Genomic DNA, 17904 nt, shown 5'->3' on the forward strand with positions numbered 1-17904 from the left:
CCATGTGGGTTGCTGGGAGTTTTCAGCAGTCCTAACACTGTGTTAACTACTTCTCTTGGCACTGCAAATCTTTAATGGGCAAACTGATTCTAATGGTTGAAACATTACCAAACTGGCTGAAGTAATCACAGCATACTTAAATCTAATTATAATGCTTTTAATGTCCATTGGCTTTTCTCTGCTGTGCTCTCTCAACAAAATATTTCATACACAATTAATAATTTACCCCAGCCATTCATAAGAAACATCACAGTCGTTCTTGATTACTACCCATTCCTAATATCATATTTGTCAGAATCTTTCCCCTCGTGCTGAGTGTAGCATGCTGGCTTGTGAAAAGTGAAACGGCTCGTAGCACTGTAGCCGACTTTTAGGATTAAATAGCCATATGCTTGTGTATTGATTCCTGTATGTCTCCACACTTGTTTTGTCATTGTTCCCCTTCGGGAACTTGAGCTGCATCACAATGCTTTGTGAACGTCTTGCATTGCCCACGCCCCTCTTCGAGGAGAGTGTTCTCCCTCGCGGCTTAAGTCCTGTTTGCGGCGAGGCAGAGCGGCACCACAGGTTGTGGGGCTCGCAGGTCGACCTAGCAGAGGGCATTGAGATGGATGAGTCCCCCCCAGCCTCCCCTGCTGGGCCAAGCACCCGTTACCCGGGGGAAGCAAGCCCTTCGGCGGTTTCTTCTCCTGGCGTGTACAACGCGGAGCTCCATATTTCTTCCTTCGAGGAGGGAGAATTCTTGGAAGCTAGCGAGCCTCACAGTCTGTGCTGTACGAGAAGTTTCCATTGTTGAAGAGACGCTAGCTGGCTAGCTCTCCCCAGGTGCTGCATCACTTAAGGCCCGGTATTGCCTACTAAACCATTGAAAGCCACTTAGGCGTTAGTAGGCAAGGTTTACGTGGCAGTAGGTCAGGCCGTAGTTTGCCTCTACACAAAGAGTGTGTTGCAGGTATACCAGGCCGAACTGCTGCAAAAGTTGTATGAGGGTTTCAGCTCTGGGGCTGATATTAAGGAGTTACGTCATGCAGCCGACCTAACCCTCAGAGCCACCAAGGAAACTGCGCGGGCCATTGGTCGCTCTATGTCAGCTTTAGTAGTCACAGAAAGGCATCTTTTTTTGCTAAATGCCCGATAGATACTTTCAGCGATGTGTTTGGGGCGGTCGTCGGCAGGTTTCAGGAGTCGACAAAGCAGTTGGCAGAGTTCCAGCTGTACCTTTTTTGCCGCACTCATGGGGCTGCTCGGCGGGCGCAGTCTCAGCCTGGCCAGGCATCACAAAGCTTAAAAACAGAGCGTTGCCACCCGCCCTGAGCCCAGATCGAAGAAGCCAGCTGTCCTGAGGGTGGTCCTCTCCTCGAACAAACCGGCAGTGGTGCAGTGGCCCTGACAATCAGAGCGTCCTTTGTCGAGGAGGGCGGTGTACATCTCATTACAAGTGCTCGTACCTCCTCACCACCACCAGGAGACCAGGCTGTTAGCTCTCCCACATGATCTGCTTCAGGGCGCATCCTCCCTTCAGCGGGTGTCTCCCTCTATTTTCGCCCGAGAGATTGCTGCAGATGGAGGAGACCCCCCACCTCTCAGGAGGCCTCAATGGCTGCAGGGCATTGCTTCAGCCGCTCTGGGAGGGTCAGAGACCAGCAGGAACAGTTTGCCACTGAAGGTTTACGTGTCTGCTATTGTACCTAACCCACATGGCAATCGCTGGGGAAACACCTTCTCGTTATACGTTTCCTACGCGGCACACAGAGGCTGAGGCCCGGGATACCACCCAGAGTGCCTGTGTGGGACTTGGCTGTTGTCTTGGCTGCCAATATCCTTCCTAAAGATTTCAGGTCCTACAGGCACTTTCCGTGGCCCCGTCTCTCCTGGAGTTTGACCCTGACATGGCCAGCGCATTTCTCTACCCTAAACCTGGGTATGTGCCTTTAGGACCGGTCATACTGCAGGCATTCTGCCCTCCTCCTTTCCTTGCCCCTGAACAGGAGAAGCAAAATCGAGCACTGGACACATACCTTCACAGGACGAGTCCATGGAGAAAGTTGGAGCAGCTGTTTGTCTGCTTTGGCCCTCATAGAAAAGGTTTTCCTGCCAATAAGCAGACGCTCAGCAGATAGATAGTGGATGCTATTTCTTCATCTTTTGAGTCCTTTGGTCTTCCCACTCTTTTCTGAGTCAAGGCTTATTCCACCCGCAGTATGGCGGCCTCTACGGCCTGATCCACTGGAGTTTCTCTCCAGGACATCTGCAATGCTGCAGGCTGGTCCACCCCATTGACCTTTGTCAGGTTCTATGACCTCGACATCAGAGCCAGTCTTTATTCTGGTTGTGCACAGACACACTAGGCAGGGACTGGTCAGCATGGCATGATTGGATACTTGTTCCCAAAGCGTTGTGACACAGCTCGAGTTCCTGAAGAGGAACATATCTAGGTTATGTATGTAACACTAGTTCCCTGAGGGAACGAGACGCTGCATCAACAGGCCATACTCCCTGCATCCCTGCGGCACTTACCTTCTCTTTTTCCAGAAGCTAATGTCTCTCCATCGCTCACGCACCTTCCTGGTTCGTGATGTCGCCTGCTGATGACGTCACGACTTGCCGTTGGCTGGATTTCACACGTGATTCAGAGGATGGGCAACGCGAGGCGTTTCCAAAGCGCTGCGATGCAGCATCTCGTTTCTTAGGAAACTAGGGTTACATATGTAACCTAGAGACATTCCTCATGTTCAAGTGTTGTCTCATGCACAGATGTTTAAACTACCATGTTTAATTCATGTTTGTAAATACACCCTTGTGTCGGTTTCATAACCGCAAAGTACTTTGTTCAGTCTGTTGATTGCCGAGTCGTTTCGATCTTTGTTTTATGGTTCGGTTTTTAATCCTTATTTTGCTTTTTTCTCATTTACTCTTATGCAGGTGGAATTGGGTTTCTTTGCAGTGGTTTGTTATAATACATCTCTCCTACTCTGCACTTGCATGCACTTTTGTTATCATGTGCATTTGCAATAATGTGACAATATTAAGCATTCAATGCGTTCAAGAATACGTATTTGGATGTTTTTGGCTTTCATTTATATTTAAAGGATTAAAATACTTAGTGTGTTACTCTAACACAGTTCTGTACTGAGATGTGCAAATGTGAATATGTTTCATTCCTGCCTCAAAATTTATGTTAAATGGTTTTTATCCGTTTTGAATTACTGTATATAAGGACCGCTGTCTGATGATCACACACATCTGAATACAGAATTCTCAGAGGGTGAGTCACTAAGATTAGGAAATGACATAGGTCAGTACATTCAGTAAAAACCTAAATGTGACACATTATTAAAATTCCCAGGTATAATATTACATATTACATATCGCCTTGAGGTTGATGAGTCACGCCATGCTGATTCCAGCTGTTTGGGGAATATCTCTTTAGTCTCATTACATTTAAAATATGCTATTATTAGGAATCTCTTCAGGGGTGCTTCTGACCGTTTGAATGTCCTATGTCTATACTGAAATCCAAATGTGGCAGAATCTCATTTGTTTCAGGACCTTATTATGCTTATTTATAGCAATGCAGATGTCACCTGTATACAGCTGCTCTTAATCTTTAGTGATGTATCAGGGGTGTAGTTAAATGGTGCCCCAAGGTAGTAGATGCAAACTTTGAAGTAAGCTTAAAGTGCCTTATGGAAATAACATGATGTCTTTCATGTCACATCATTTAAGGGGGTGTGGCCAATATCAAACAGGAAGCAGACCCCAAAATTGTGAAGCAGAATATAGAAATTAAATAGAACTAGTTGGAAAAGCCCCCCTTCACACACACAACTGATTCTAACTTGAACAGCAAGTCCTACCCCTGCAAATGATTGGGAATTAGTATTTTCACTCAAGAAAAAGTGATTCGAGTGCATACACATGCCCAGAATATATATATATATATATATATATATATATATATATATATATATATATATATATATATATATATATATATTTATTATTTTTTTTTTTTTCTTTCAAACAAAGCACAATATAAAAACAAAATATACAATACACAACAAATGTGTTGCAAAAAAAAATAAAAATCAATAAATAAACCACGTGCATAAGACGTTTTAACAATATATATTGTCCGAATGCAGCAGTAAAGAAATAAATAGATTACAAATATACATTTTAGCATCATAAACAACTTCAGGGTGTAAGAACCTTTAAAAGGAAACTTAACCTTCTCTGGGTAACACTGAATGTACATTAGTTATAGTTTTATCTTTGTTGAGGTTATCAACTGCTCACTCGTTCACTCATTCAGTCGACTTAAATGCAAAAGTGTTCATAATAATTGCAGCCCTTAGCCTTTGTAGGAAACAAATAATTAATTATTAGATGTTATATATACCAAATGTTTTTAAAACTGTAAATATGCAGAAAAATGTACCTGTGGTCTAAAATATTAGAATGTAATTCAAATGTTATTCACTGTTGCTATGAATAAATTACAATGAATATGTTATGTGGTAAAAAAATCTTTTACATATGTGTCCTAAATGACCAAAAATGGCATGAACAAAATGTTTTTATTCAGGCTTAATAAATCTCTTTATATTATAATCTAAGCATTTTCCCTTTGTATGTAAATAGGATGTTTAGATGTTTGCATTTATGTTTTATTACTGTCAAATCACATTATTGCACCATTGTGGCTGTATTGTACTGTATGCAAAATAGGCCACACCCTTTCTGGTGCTTTTCATATTGTAAAAAAAAAAAGATAGCAACTCTGAAGCCAAATAAGTAGTGATTATGAGACATGAGTTTCTTTTAAAATACAAATTGGACATGCTTAGAATTTCCTCTTCAGTGTTAGTATTTATATAACACAACATTATAAATAAATCTCACCCGTAATAAGTCTCTCATCCTACTAGGTATCTACAACAGCTCTAAAAATGTAGAAATAATATTAAGTTGAAGTAAAGTGAATTATTGAATGATAACAAATATTGCAGATACATGTAGTAAATCTGTCCTCATACTAAGGGTTTACCAACATTTGCAATATGAAAATGTCATCTAGTGTATTTTTATTGCAGTGAATGTCTTTTTACATGTAGTAAAGGCCTGTCATCCTACAATATAAAAATGTGATTTTTTTTTTATTACATTCTTTTATGATTAAAAAAAGAATTCTGCATCCCTATTGTACAACATACTAACAAAATCTCACTTGTTGTAAACATCTGTCATGATTCCAAAAATATCATGTTTATTTTCATGATAGAAATTATTCCTGCATCTATATAATACAACACACTGGCAAAACCTCACCTGTAGTAAACATTATTTCTCCTACTAGGCATCTACTACGTTTACATTTTATGTTTGCACATGCCACATGTGGTTCTTCCCCAAATTGTTCCCACAAAGTTGGAGGCAGACATTTTTCCCTTCATCACTTGAAATAGAAGATCCAAACCTGTTCCAGCATGATAGTGCCCCTGTGCACAAAGCCAGCTCCAAGATATGTTTACATGGTTAGGAGTGGAAGATCTCCTTCTATAGAGTTCTGACAAAACCTCCACTGAAGACCTTTGACCTTTGAATTGAAATATTGACAGCACCCCAGGCCTCCTCACCTCACCAACATCAGTACCTGACTTTACTTACACCCTTGTGTATGAATAAGCACAAATCTCCACAAGCACACTCCAAAATCTAGAACATCTCCTCAGGAGAGTGCAGGATATTATAAGAGTAAATTGGGGATCAATGAGGAATAAGATGTTTAAAAACACATTCTAATCTTACAGTTGGGTGTCAACAATCCTTCGTCCATATATTGTATGAGTGGAGGTGGATTCAAGCAAACAAACACAAAGGAAACAAACCCAAAGTATTAAAGGAACCTGAACATGAACACAAAGACAAATGTGAAAAAAATCTGAGACCAAGTGTGTTATGAACAGTGAGAATTATGATTTGGGATAAAGTAAGGGTGCAGACACTGATGGAAACTATAGCTCAGTGCCATCACCCTGACATACACAATCTCAAATTCATTTCACTTCAGTAACCAGCTTTTATAGGCTTTTTGGGAGGGCGGAGGAAACAAGAAAGCAAAGGAGAAACCTGGACAAACACACTATTGTCCATATGGTGTATATATGTAGATAAAGCCACTTTGCTCTTGCTCTCATGTCTATAAACCTGGTGGTGTTTTGCAGTAATGGGAAGGTGGACATCCTATTCAAAGGACATCCTATGAAGTCCTGCCCCCTGCTACACCCCTCCACCCCTTGATACCCCCCTCCCCACCCCTGCTTTAAATGCTCTCGTCCAGTAGCATGTGTTCAGCCGAGCGCATTCTCTCCTCTCCTCTCTTCTCTTCTCTTCTCTCTCCTCTGTCCTCTTGTCTCTGTCTCCTCGCCGGTACTAGCATAGGGTCCCGGTAGTAACATGGTGCGAGGATCAGGGCGGCACTGAGACACTTCATAAGGACACCACGACAAAAAAATAACCCACCCCAAGTCCAGATCACATCAACAAGCCGAGAGGAGGAATCCGGTGAGGTTTTTTTCGGACGCGGTAAGGAAATAAGCCATTCTCTCTCTCTCTCACCCTCTCTCTCTCTCACACTCTCTCTCACCCTCTCTCTCTCACACTCTCTCCATCTGCAGTATTGATAGCGGTGTTAAATTGTTAACGACCGCGCGCTTGTGTGTGCGCGCTTGCTGTGTGTGTGTGCGCGCGCGCGTTTGTATGTTTTTGTATATGTATGTATAAATATGTGTGCGTGCGTGCATGCGTATGCGTGTGTGCACGGGCGCGCGCGCGTCTCTGTGCGTGTCTGTGTTTTGAATACGCACCACTTCGTACTGTAGCTTCTCATACGAGCGATATAACGGGACTGCACGAGTGTTATTTTGGTCCTATTCAGCAATCTCAGGCATGTAGTTGGAAAAATAGATTAGATTAGATAGATAGATAGATAGATAGATAGATAGATAGATAGATAGATAGATAGATAGATAGATAGATTAGAACGTCCCACTGATGTTGCACCAATGTAACCCCTTATTGTGGCCAGCAGTCTCTCACATAAGAAGATTAGGCGACTCCAGAGGGTGGAGGTTTCTTCATGTTGAGCTCACTTTAACCCCACCCCCCCTGACCACTAGTTTGTGAATGAAACATTCCTATATCAGGAAATAGAATGACATGCATTCCAACTAATTGTACATTTTTCAAGTTATTGTGCGAATAACAGCGAAAGAGCCTTGTATTTCATTCTTTCATTTAGTCAGTCATTCAGTAGTTTTTTTCTTGGTGAGGGTTGTGCTGGATCTAAATCTGATTTCCATCCTGGGAATGCTGGACACTAGGCAGGAATACCTGTGTATTAAAGGGAATTACACGCAATCTCTCTCACGCACACACAAACACAAGCATTCATTTTCACATCTGATCACATTATGTCCATCTGATGAATGCTGGACACGAGGCAGGAATACACCCTGGATAGGGAGGCCAGTCTATTACAGGGCAACACACACACTCTCTCTCTCTCTCTCTCTCTCTCTCTCTCTCTCACACACACACACACACACACACACACACACACACACACACACACACGCACGCACACATGCACGCACACACGCACATTCCTATTCACACTTCGCTTAACCAAGCTGCATGCAGGTGTGTTCTCATGGGCTGGAAAGAACCCCGACCGACCCTTTCCCTAACATCATGTGATCCGATGTAAAAGGATGGTGTACAAAAATATGACAAGAATAAATCCTAACAAATAAAACATGCACAACATAACAGACAGAGCACAAGTGTACATGTTCCTTGTGACTCCCGGGATTATAAAGGTCGTGATCCTAATGGACCAAATGGAAAGCTTAGCAGGAATGAAGTATTCCAATTTATTGCAATTATATCTTATATGAAACATATTCTTTTGGATGTGGATTGTTTTAGAATGAATTGGTGCTGTAGACACCGAAAGAAACTGTGTTCAAAGAAATGGCTTTAAGAGTTAGAGGAAAGTCAATAATCCATTATTGACTGATGTAAATTTAGAAAGCAAACCCAGGATTGTGTGCATTATGAGTGGACAGTGGGGACAACAAAAGGGTTCTCAAAAGGAGTGGGGGTCTGGGAAGCATTTCCAAATAGGCTGTGGGATGTTTATTTAATGCAAATGTAGTTGTGGAAATCAGAACCTTCAATCAAAGTTATTAGTAAGTTATTAATAAGTCTTATTATTATTATTAACATGTTTGATTGATCAGTTGATCAGTAGCCTGTAAATAGCATCAGCTTGGAATTCCCCCTCTGTGTTATGGCTCCAATAAATAAAGGAAATCCCCCAACTTGAGGGGGAAAACATTCTTATATGTGAACACAGAGATAAAACGGATTGGCATATAGAAGTATAGAAACATACACCGATCAGGCATAACATTGACATTATAAAATTATGACCGGTGAAGTGATCTCTTCATCATGGCACCTGTTAGTGAGTGGGATATATTATGTAGCAAGTGAACATTTTGTCCTCAAAGTTGATGTGTTAGAAGCAGGAAAAATGGGCGAGCGTTATGATTTGAGTGAGTTGGACAAGGTCTGAATTGTGATGGCTAGACAACTGGTTCAAAGCATCTTTAAAAGTGCAGCTCTTGTGGGATGTTCCTGGTCTTCAGTGGTCAGTATCTATCAAAATTGGTCAGTGTTTATCAAAAGTGGTCCAAGGAGGGAACAGTGGTGAACCAGCAACAGGGTCATGGGCGGTCGAGGTTTATTGATGCATGTGGGGAGCGAAGGCTGGCTCGTGTGGTCTGATCCAACAGACGAGCTCATGTATCTTAAATTGCTGAAGAAGTTAATGCTGTTAATGCTTGATGGGTCAGAACTGTTTTGGCAGCAAAAGGAGGGAAACAACACAATATTAGGAAGGTGGTCATAATGTTATGTCTGATTGGTGGCCATAAAGTTATGTCTTGTCAGTGTATTATATTATAATTCTACATATAACTATATAACAAAACCTATTTAAACATCTATATAATGTAAATATTTTGACTATACAGTTACTTTACCTTTCAGATTTTCTCATTAAACAACATGTAGGGCAGTGGTACAGAATACAGTGCAAAAGAGACATTCAGGTTAAAACATTGTAAACAGGGACAGTGAATAATGAAAGAAAATTTTCAATATACAGGGCACATAAGGAGAGGACATTTACATTTTCTTTCACCTTGCATTGTCCCTGTTTCCACTGTTTTGCCCTGACTGTCTCTTTTTCACTGTATTCTGTGCTGTTGCACTACGTGGTGTTTTGAGTGTATATCCAGTGCTCATGAAATAATTCCACTGAGTTGATAGACATAAAGTTAATAAAAAAAGATAGCAATTTAAGTTCATAATAAGGGGTGCAAAAATACTGAGAACCTCTGACCTGAAGTGCACTAAGCATTCTGTTAAATCATTTTCCCCTATTAGTTTGAAATGCTTATTAAACACATCAGTGATCATGCTGCACCAACATCAGGCTGTCTCACCCCCATCTCTATCCAGTCCTACCCTGAACTACCAGCATCTGATGTCATCAAGTCAGACCTTCCTGAGGACATTAGACAGCAAAAACATTTAGGGTACAACTTTTTACATTGTATGGATCAACACTGACAATCTCTATTGGATCATTACATTGTTTTAAACTTTTTTTTAGACTTTATATCATCCTTATTGAAGGACACAAGCAGTAACAGTATGTCTGGGTTGACCTGATCTTAATAAAAATTTGAAATGAAAAAAAAAAGAATCAAATGCAATATAAAAGTTACGTTACGTTTAATATGAAACATATGAATTCTAACGGGCTATGCTAAAATATTGTTTGTGTTACAATGATTACAATATTAATTATCATTATCATATTTCTCTGCAAGTAATCAGACTGACTGATGCCCTGATACATAATACTCAAAATCTGGTTGCTTGACTGTGCTTCTTCAGACAAATCTAGTTTTGAGTATCTGTGGAAAAAAACATCAATGCATAATACAGACTTCTAGCCTGGGTACTGTTTAATGCATTCAGATCCTTTAAGCGTTCACTCTGTTGCCTGTCTCTGATAAAACCATCATGGACTGCAGCAGTTTTACTGGATAAATGTGAGGTGGTTGGATTTCTTTTTATTCCATATGAGGTCATAACAATGATAAACTCTATGGACTCATGGAACATATTTGGTTCTTGCCTAAACTATTATTACAATGATGGAAGCACACAATTTTATGGGATGTTTTTTTTGAAAATGTAGCATGAAACCTCCCCTTTAATTGAACTATGAGACCCAAACTGAGACCTGCAAGATAATTCCCCTGTGCACAAAGCCACCTCCATGAATATATGCTTTACTGGGGTTGGAGTGAAAGAACTTGTGGAAGAGCTCTGACCTCAAAACTGTTGCACACCTTTGGGATGAAAATGAAGCGTCCTCACCTAAATCAGTACCTGACTTTAATAACACCCTTTTGACAAAATGAGCACAAATTCCCACGAGCGCACTCTAAAGTAAAAAATCTTCTCAGAAGAGTGGAAGTTGTTATAACACATATTTCGCACCATTCTGTTTAAACTCCATAGACTGTTGTAAGTGAACATCTGAGAAGGTCAACAGAATCTAAAGTACACAAATACTAACAACCATGCCATGGTCCAAGTCATCGAGGTCACATGATTTTATTTGAATGTGTTCTTACTGCATCATTAGCTGAATAATTAACTGCATTAAATGGACAACTGTACAGGTGTTCCTAATAAAGTGGCTGAAGAATCCAGGAAGTAACTGCATTGTACTATATACTACAAATATTACCAGTATAAATTCATAATTAGATATCAAGAATACGGTGTGATGCACTTTTAGAAACAGGACGTTATCATCAATCTATGTGAGCAAAGTGCTTCTGAGGTTGTAGGAGGTGAAACCAGTTGGTATTCGGAAAATCTGATGATGTAATAGCTATTTGTTGTCACAACGTATCTGCTCTTTATGCATCTCATCAGCCTGCATGCTTTTCTTTCAAAGTCAGCGGAGCGAAGTGAAGGTGGATCCAATTGAAAATGACAGCAATTGGGGGGTTGCAGTATTGGCACGGGGCCCATTAACAGCATCATTTTACATTACGGGATCCGTGCATTAGACGCAGGAAGCATTTGTTCCATGTGTCATGACTCTCCCTTTGGGGCTTTTCTTCAGACTCTTTTTTTGGAAGGCTCAGTGGGCTTATTGTTTTAGTACTAATTCGCTTTATGATTCCTCAGTTTTGTTTCAATGCATTACATAATTGTGTCATTCCAGCACACATTTGAAGTATTTGCTGTAAGACTATATTATGAGCATGAACTCCTAGGTATGATGACCCTTTATAAACTGAATTGAGACAACTTGGGAGTCTGATTGCTTTTGGCCATGTTCATATATTCAAATCTAGTTTTGAGAGACTGTAGAACAAAGCATCAAAGGATAATTTGATGTGGACTTCTGCTCCTGTTAGAAGCTGTTCCAAGCTTTTGAGCAATCATTCTCTTACCGAACCACCATGTGCCCCCTTCAGCCATGATTGCGGATGTATTTTGTATTATGGGACATGACTGTGTTGTGCACTTGAAGACAGCATTAAGGGTGGATGTGGGTTTTTACCACCAACTCAGAGCCTCTCACTTACCCTCTCCAAAGACTCCATAACATAGGTTTCAGCCATCTATTAGAGAGTACTGACAGGGAAGCAATTATTCTCAGTGCCTGTGGTTTATACTAAAAGATCTCTCTGTGTTGCAAAAAAAAAAAAATAAATTAATTAATAAATAATTTGTTTTGTTTTGGAAGCATGAATAAAAATCAGGCTTGATTAGAACTCCACGATTTCAAGTGTGCTCTATATTTAAATGAAACCGAAAGATTGTATTATTAATACATTCATGCTGCATGCACACTCAACAGTATAAGATTTAATGCATTAGCATGCAGCTGATCATTACTCATGTAATGGCCTATAGGGCCATTCTGTGATTAAGTTCTGCTTTCTTCTTAGTCCTCTACTGCTTATAAGGATATGTTCTTTTTTTTGTTAGGAATATGTCTTCTGGCTCATATAAGGTCAGGTTTAATATTTGCTAAGCAGGTTGTACTGTTTTAGTCATCGGCATACCATTTACACTACGGTGTTCAGGCATTAGTTTTTCAGCAGTGGATTCTAGTGAGTCAGATGCCCAGCTTTCTGTTAGTTTGAAGGGTATTTCACAGGCACATGTGAGATAAAGATAACCTCTTACGGTTCGCCAAGAGGAAGGTGGTTTTAGGGATTGTTTGACCAGCAGGGAGTAAAACCGTGTTAGTGATGAGCCGGGAAAGATGGGGACAAACAAATTCTGCTTTCAATTATGCAAAAGGTTTAGAAAACACACAGAGAGATCTTTCTTTGTAGAGATGCAGAGCATGATAATTGATTTACTGGCATGCTGAGCCACTTTCCAAATGGAAACGGTGCAAATGAACAATGCAAAGTACCCTCAAAGTCAATCGTGGCCGTCCCTGCTGATTGAGTAAAATGAGAAAAAGTAATATCGATTACCACATCTGACCATACATATGTGTAGTGCACTGGAAAAAGCTTAGAAGATTGACAGAATAATAGTTCACCATGATTTTAGATGAGACCTTAATGTCTTAATGATTTAGCAGAAACAATGGCAAAACAGGGGACTATGTCATGGAGGTACAGTGGGTTGTTTAGCTGCCACAGAGTTTGATCCCGGCCTTGAAATACTATTGGTTTCTTTGGCACTCTTAAACTTTTTCTCTCCCCATTTCCATTTGGTTTTTCTCCTAACTCTCAAACCAATGATGTAGGGAAACTTGGATGTGCTGAATTGCCCAAGGTGTCAATATTCATGTTTGAATGATCCCCTAAGGTGGACTGGTGTCACATCAAGGGTATGTTCTTAGGATAGGAACCAAAATCGGTTTCTGATAATAGACGAATATATATATATATATATATATATATATATATATATATATATATATATATATATATATATATATATATATAGTTTCATGATGTGATATTTTTGTCATATAACACATTCCTCATGTTATTCGTGTCCCTTTTTTATATCTTTTATATGTCTTTCTATAAATTCTGAAAATATATTTCTTATGTAGGATTTTGAGGCATTGTTTTTTGTCCAGAGTTAGTCCTTGCATATATATCAGTGACAGGCGGTCAGGGCCAGCAAAGCCTTCTCTAGGCTTCTCTTGAGGCTTCTTAAACACCCTGACCAAAATTTACAACCTAAATTCTAATATTTGTTCCATGAAACTGTATTAATTTATTCCCAACAGGCCCGTCTGAAGTTTGCCATTGAGCACCTGAATGATTCAGAGAAAGCTTGGTAGAATGTGATGTGGTCAGATGAGACCAAAATTTAGCTATTTGGCCTCAACTCAAATCGCCATGTTTGGAGGCAAAGAAATGCAGAATATGACCCCAAGAACACCATTCCCACTGTCAAACATGGAGGAGGAAACGTTTTGCTTAGAGGTTGTTTCTCTGCTAAGGGTACAGGAAGACTTCACCACATGAACTAAATTATGCACTGTAGAATCTTTTGTAAGAACGTTCTGGCCTCAGCCAAGATGGGTGGTGGATGGGTCTTCCAGCATGACAATGAACAAAAACATATGGCCAAGGCAACAATCTGATGGCCTTGTAGCTCATTCTAGCCTTGTGCAGGTCTACAATCTTGTCTATGAGGTCCTTTGACAGCTCTTTGGTCTTTCCGATGGTGGTGGCGAGGTTTGCATGAAAGAGGTTGAATCTGTGACAGTTGCCTTTTATACACAAAATAAGTTGATATTAGGAGTTATTTCCTAAAGAAACAGGACTAATTTGGGTCTGTGGGAGTCAGAGTTCTTGCTGGTTTGTACAGAATCAAATGTGTATTTCACTCGCACAAATACAAATAAATTTATATCCTTTATTTAATTTTAAGTTTTTTTATAGATATTCTGACAATATTGGTATATTCTGTCTCACTCTATGTTAAACCTACCATAAACATTCTAGACTGATCATTTCTTTATAAGGGTATCAAATAATGATTTTCCTCACAGTACTTGAAATAAAAATCCAGAGTTGTCTTCATGGCTTTATTTTGAGTGGGTCTCCTACAGAAATACAGTAGTGTGCTGTATTTGAGGGGATTCTCGAATGTTGAATCTAACATTAATATGTCTAAATATTTTTACTTCTCACTGAGCATTTTTTGTGAGTAACTACTAAATTGGGGACATTGGATAGGTTGTATAAATGAAACTATAAAATACATTAGTACTAGAGTAGACAAAAATATTTTGGAGGCAAAGAGGTTATCATAGTGTACACATCAGAAATAGACCAAAGTAACTGTGACATGGAATGTGAGATCATAGGCATGGGATTGTGAGAGTGGCTTCCTGCACAGAGGCTGTCTACAGTACTGCACGATAATGGTTAAGGGGAAAATCTTGCTGAGTGAGCAATTTGTAATCTGATGAAAGAGGGTGTGTATTTTTAGAACTGTCCTCATCCAGACAGGAAATGGAGTGCTCTGTAATGTTTCATATAGCATACTTTATCAACTATTTCCCATTCCCTAGTGTTGCATGCAGTTTCCCAAGCTTTTGGGGTTAAATAGTTTACAAAGCATAATTTCTTTCTCTTAAAAGCTCTTGCTGTGCTATAAAGTGTAAAGTGTAATTTGATTTGGACTGTAAAATTGCCAAGTCATGTTTAATATAAGAATCTTAAAGAACATGTGGAAAGACTAGGGTTAGGGTTGCCATGTGAAGTTTTAAAGACTTCTTTGAACTAAAATTAGGCATGTACTTTACGTCATAATAAAGTGTGAGGTGTTTATGCTTGTACATTTACTTTACAGCACAGTGAAATTCTTTATTTGCATTTTCACAGCGATTTTAGGAAGCTGGGGTCAGAGCACAGGGTCAGCCATATTACATCACCCCTGGAGCAGATCGGATTAAGTGCTCAACAGTAGTAGTTTGGTGGTGCTTGGGCTTAAATCCCCAACCTTATAACCAGTAACCTAGAGTCTTAACCGCTAGACCATCACTGCCCTAATTGTTGACACTTACTTCCCAAAAGTCATCATATTATTGTGGTCCTGAATCACTTTCTGGCCACAACCTACAACCCAAAACCCACACACACACACACACACAGACACACACACACACACACACACACACACACACACACACACACACACACACCCTTAACTGTTCTCCAATCGACCCAAGAACTGTTTGTCATTAAGCTAGTTCTGATTTTAACACTTGCTGAGCACATTTGATTGCTTCTCTTCAGAAACATGATTGAGAACACGACAAGATGGTTCAAATGCGAAAATAGCTGGAGTCTGAGTGCTCCTTTTAAGGAGGATGGAGTTACAGTCGGACGGGAAGTAATCAGCTGTGTATGCCAGCGGGCGAAAAAAAACCCCACTGCTTCAGATTTGTGCTGCAGAGAAATCTTCCATGTGAGCCAGGTTATTTGATTTGTACAGCCTTATTGGATTTTTACGCACTTTGTATTTACATTGCATCATGCGGAAAACTTTCTAAATGATCTCTAAGTGGTCTAAAACTTTTGTATTTAAAACTGAAAAACCAAAAAAACACTATGATTAATCTAAGTTCTCTATCTCTTTAGACAAATCGTACTATTGACTGAGTTGTTTAAATACACAGGAGATGACAAGGAAAGAACATTTTAGGGAAATAATGAATGATTATTTTCCAATAACGGCAGTAATTTATTCCTAATACAGCACAGCAATTTGACAGGGAGTACATCCTTTTAAAGAACATATTATATGGTTTTTAACCCGTTATCAGTAGTTACATTTAATGTGTATCATTTCCAAAATAGGTTCATTCTTTTTTTACTGACATTACAAAAAACATTTGTTTCACCATCAAACTCTGTATATATATTTCTACAGAACAATTCCTCATATTTAACATATGTAATATTTTTCATTCATTTTCATTTTTCATAGTTATGTTAAGCTTAGAACATGCCTAGTGTCATAACTAAAGTCCAGTTAGAATTAGCCTTTACTATAGAAATTATACTGTAGAAGGGCATTGATGTAAACTGTCCTCCCATAATAGCTGTGATATTGAATATTGTATCAGTTTCCTCACCAGTGCAAGGTATATACATAGTTTTAGATGTGACCACAGTGAATCTGGGCCACTTCTGAATTTATTTGCAGCACTTCTATTACTATACACCATAACTCTTCATTTCAGTGTGGAGAGCATGACTGCCATCTTAGATGTGCTTCTTCAGGTATGAGGAAAAAGTGTGTTTTGTCAGACCGGCCTGGCTCCAGCCAAGGTCGTTGTGTCCGACTCGGGGTGGGGTGGCCATGAGAGTCAGCGCTGTAGGTCTTGGCACAGGAGTTCTGTTTCAATAAGAGCAAGAGGAAGTGAAATATCTGTTGTCCTTGACCTCTATACACTTGACCCAGCACATTAGGTATGCCAGAGAGTCCTTTCAATCGGCCAAGTCCTTTGGAATAAGGAATAAGGTATATTTCACACTTGAAATGCTGTGATTGTGGTGATTATAGAATGGGATCTTGTGCTCAAGGTGGTCCAACCACTGCTGTCCACCATCAACAAATATGTTTACAAAAAGAACAGCATTTAAATAATAAAATAATTCAAGAAATTAAGAATAAATTAAAAAAGAAACACACACACACACACACACACACACACACACACCAAAATGTACAAGTCCAGGCATGTCGTCACAGGCTGAGTCACACAGCACACACAGGTCTTGAAAATCAATTGGATTGCTTTTTATTGATAAATTGTTCTGACTGAAATAATGGTGAGTCAGAACATCTTGCCCTGTGTCCGAGCTTACCTATTCAGCTCTACGTGGATTAAATGAATGATCAAATGAAAAAAAAAGGCTTATTGATAAAAAAAAAGAAATAACTGCCACGCATGCATCGTGCTGTCTTTTACTGTGACATGACATACCCAGGAGAGCAAATTAACCTTTTGCAGACGACTGCTGTAATCCATTACTTTGCATAATTTGCCTTTACTTTTGGCAAGATGACATGCTCGACTTTTTTAGATATAAAACTATTTCATTTTTGTCAAAGGATCACCTGCGATGCTATTGCCACATCTGCGTTAAAAGGTTGCTGTTTTTCTGCTACTGACTGGCAGATGGCTTTGCAAGCTAAATCTGATCAGCTGCTTCACTAATAAGATCAACATTGCTGCTGAATGCTAATTGTGTTCTAATTGCAAGCTGGCACATTGAGAGCTGTCAACTAATACAAATTTACACCTGCAAAACTCCAATAGCCCGTAGGGACAGAATTCCTCGCAAACTTTCTTGTCATGAAAAATCTTATGAAAGTTTATGAATACTCTTTTTGTTGCATATTAATCCGTTGTCTATGTGGCTAGCGTTAGCATAGGTTATAAACTTTCCTAATATTAGGTTAGCACTAGCAGTAAAAATTATGAATATCACTTATAAATAATGTTATCTTATTTAACTATTATGCCAAATTAAGGATGAACACCTATGACTTCTGAAGTAAATGTGCCAAATTCTGTCAGGCTAGTCCAGGCTGTCTGTTTAATACTAGTAAAGTCTATGAGTTATGATGTTTACAAAGATTATTAGCATTTATTGTAACTATAAACTGTAGACAACTTTTACAGATTAGCTAATGTTAGATTAGCTTTTGCAGTGAAAAAGCAAACTTTTTTGA

The 17904-nt window shown here is 39.4% G+C and overlaps 1 protein-coding gene across 2 annotated transcripts in view; it reads left to right on the forward strand.

Annotated features, from left to right (window-relative positions):
* The first annotated feature begins 6337 nt into the window (after positions 1 to 6337).
* The window catches only part of hpca (hippocalcin), a 44182-nt gene continuing 32615 nt past the window's right edge, over positions 6338 to 17904 (forward strand). For both annotated transcript variants that reach the window (XM_046835258.1, XM_046835257.1), the window contains exon 1: positions 6338 to 6588. The gene's annotated coding sequence lies outside the window, so the exon portion shown is untranslated. The remainder of the gene's footprint in view (positions 6589 to 17904) is intronic.

Source organism: Silurus meridionalis, chromosome 22 (assembly GCF_014805685.1).
Source record: "Silurus meridionalis isolate SWU-2019-XX chromosome 22, ASM1480568v1, whole genome shotgun sequence".
Lineage (NCBI taxonomy): Eukaryota > Metazoa > Chordata > Actinopteri > Siluriformes > Siluridae > Silurus > Silurus meridionalis.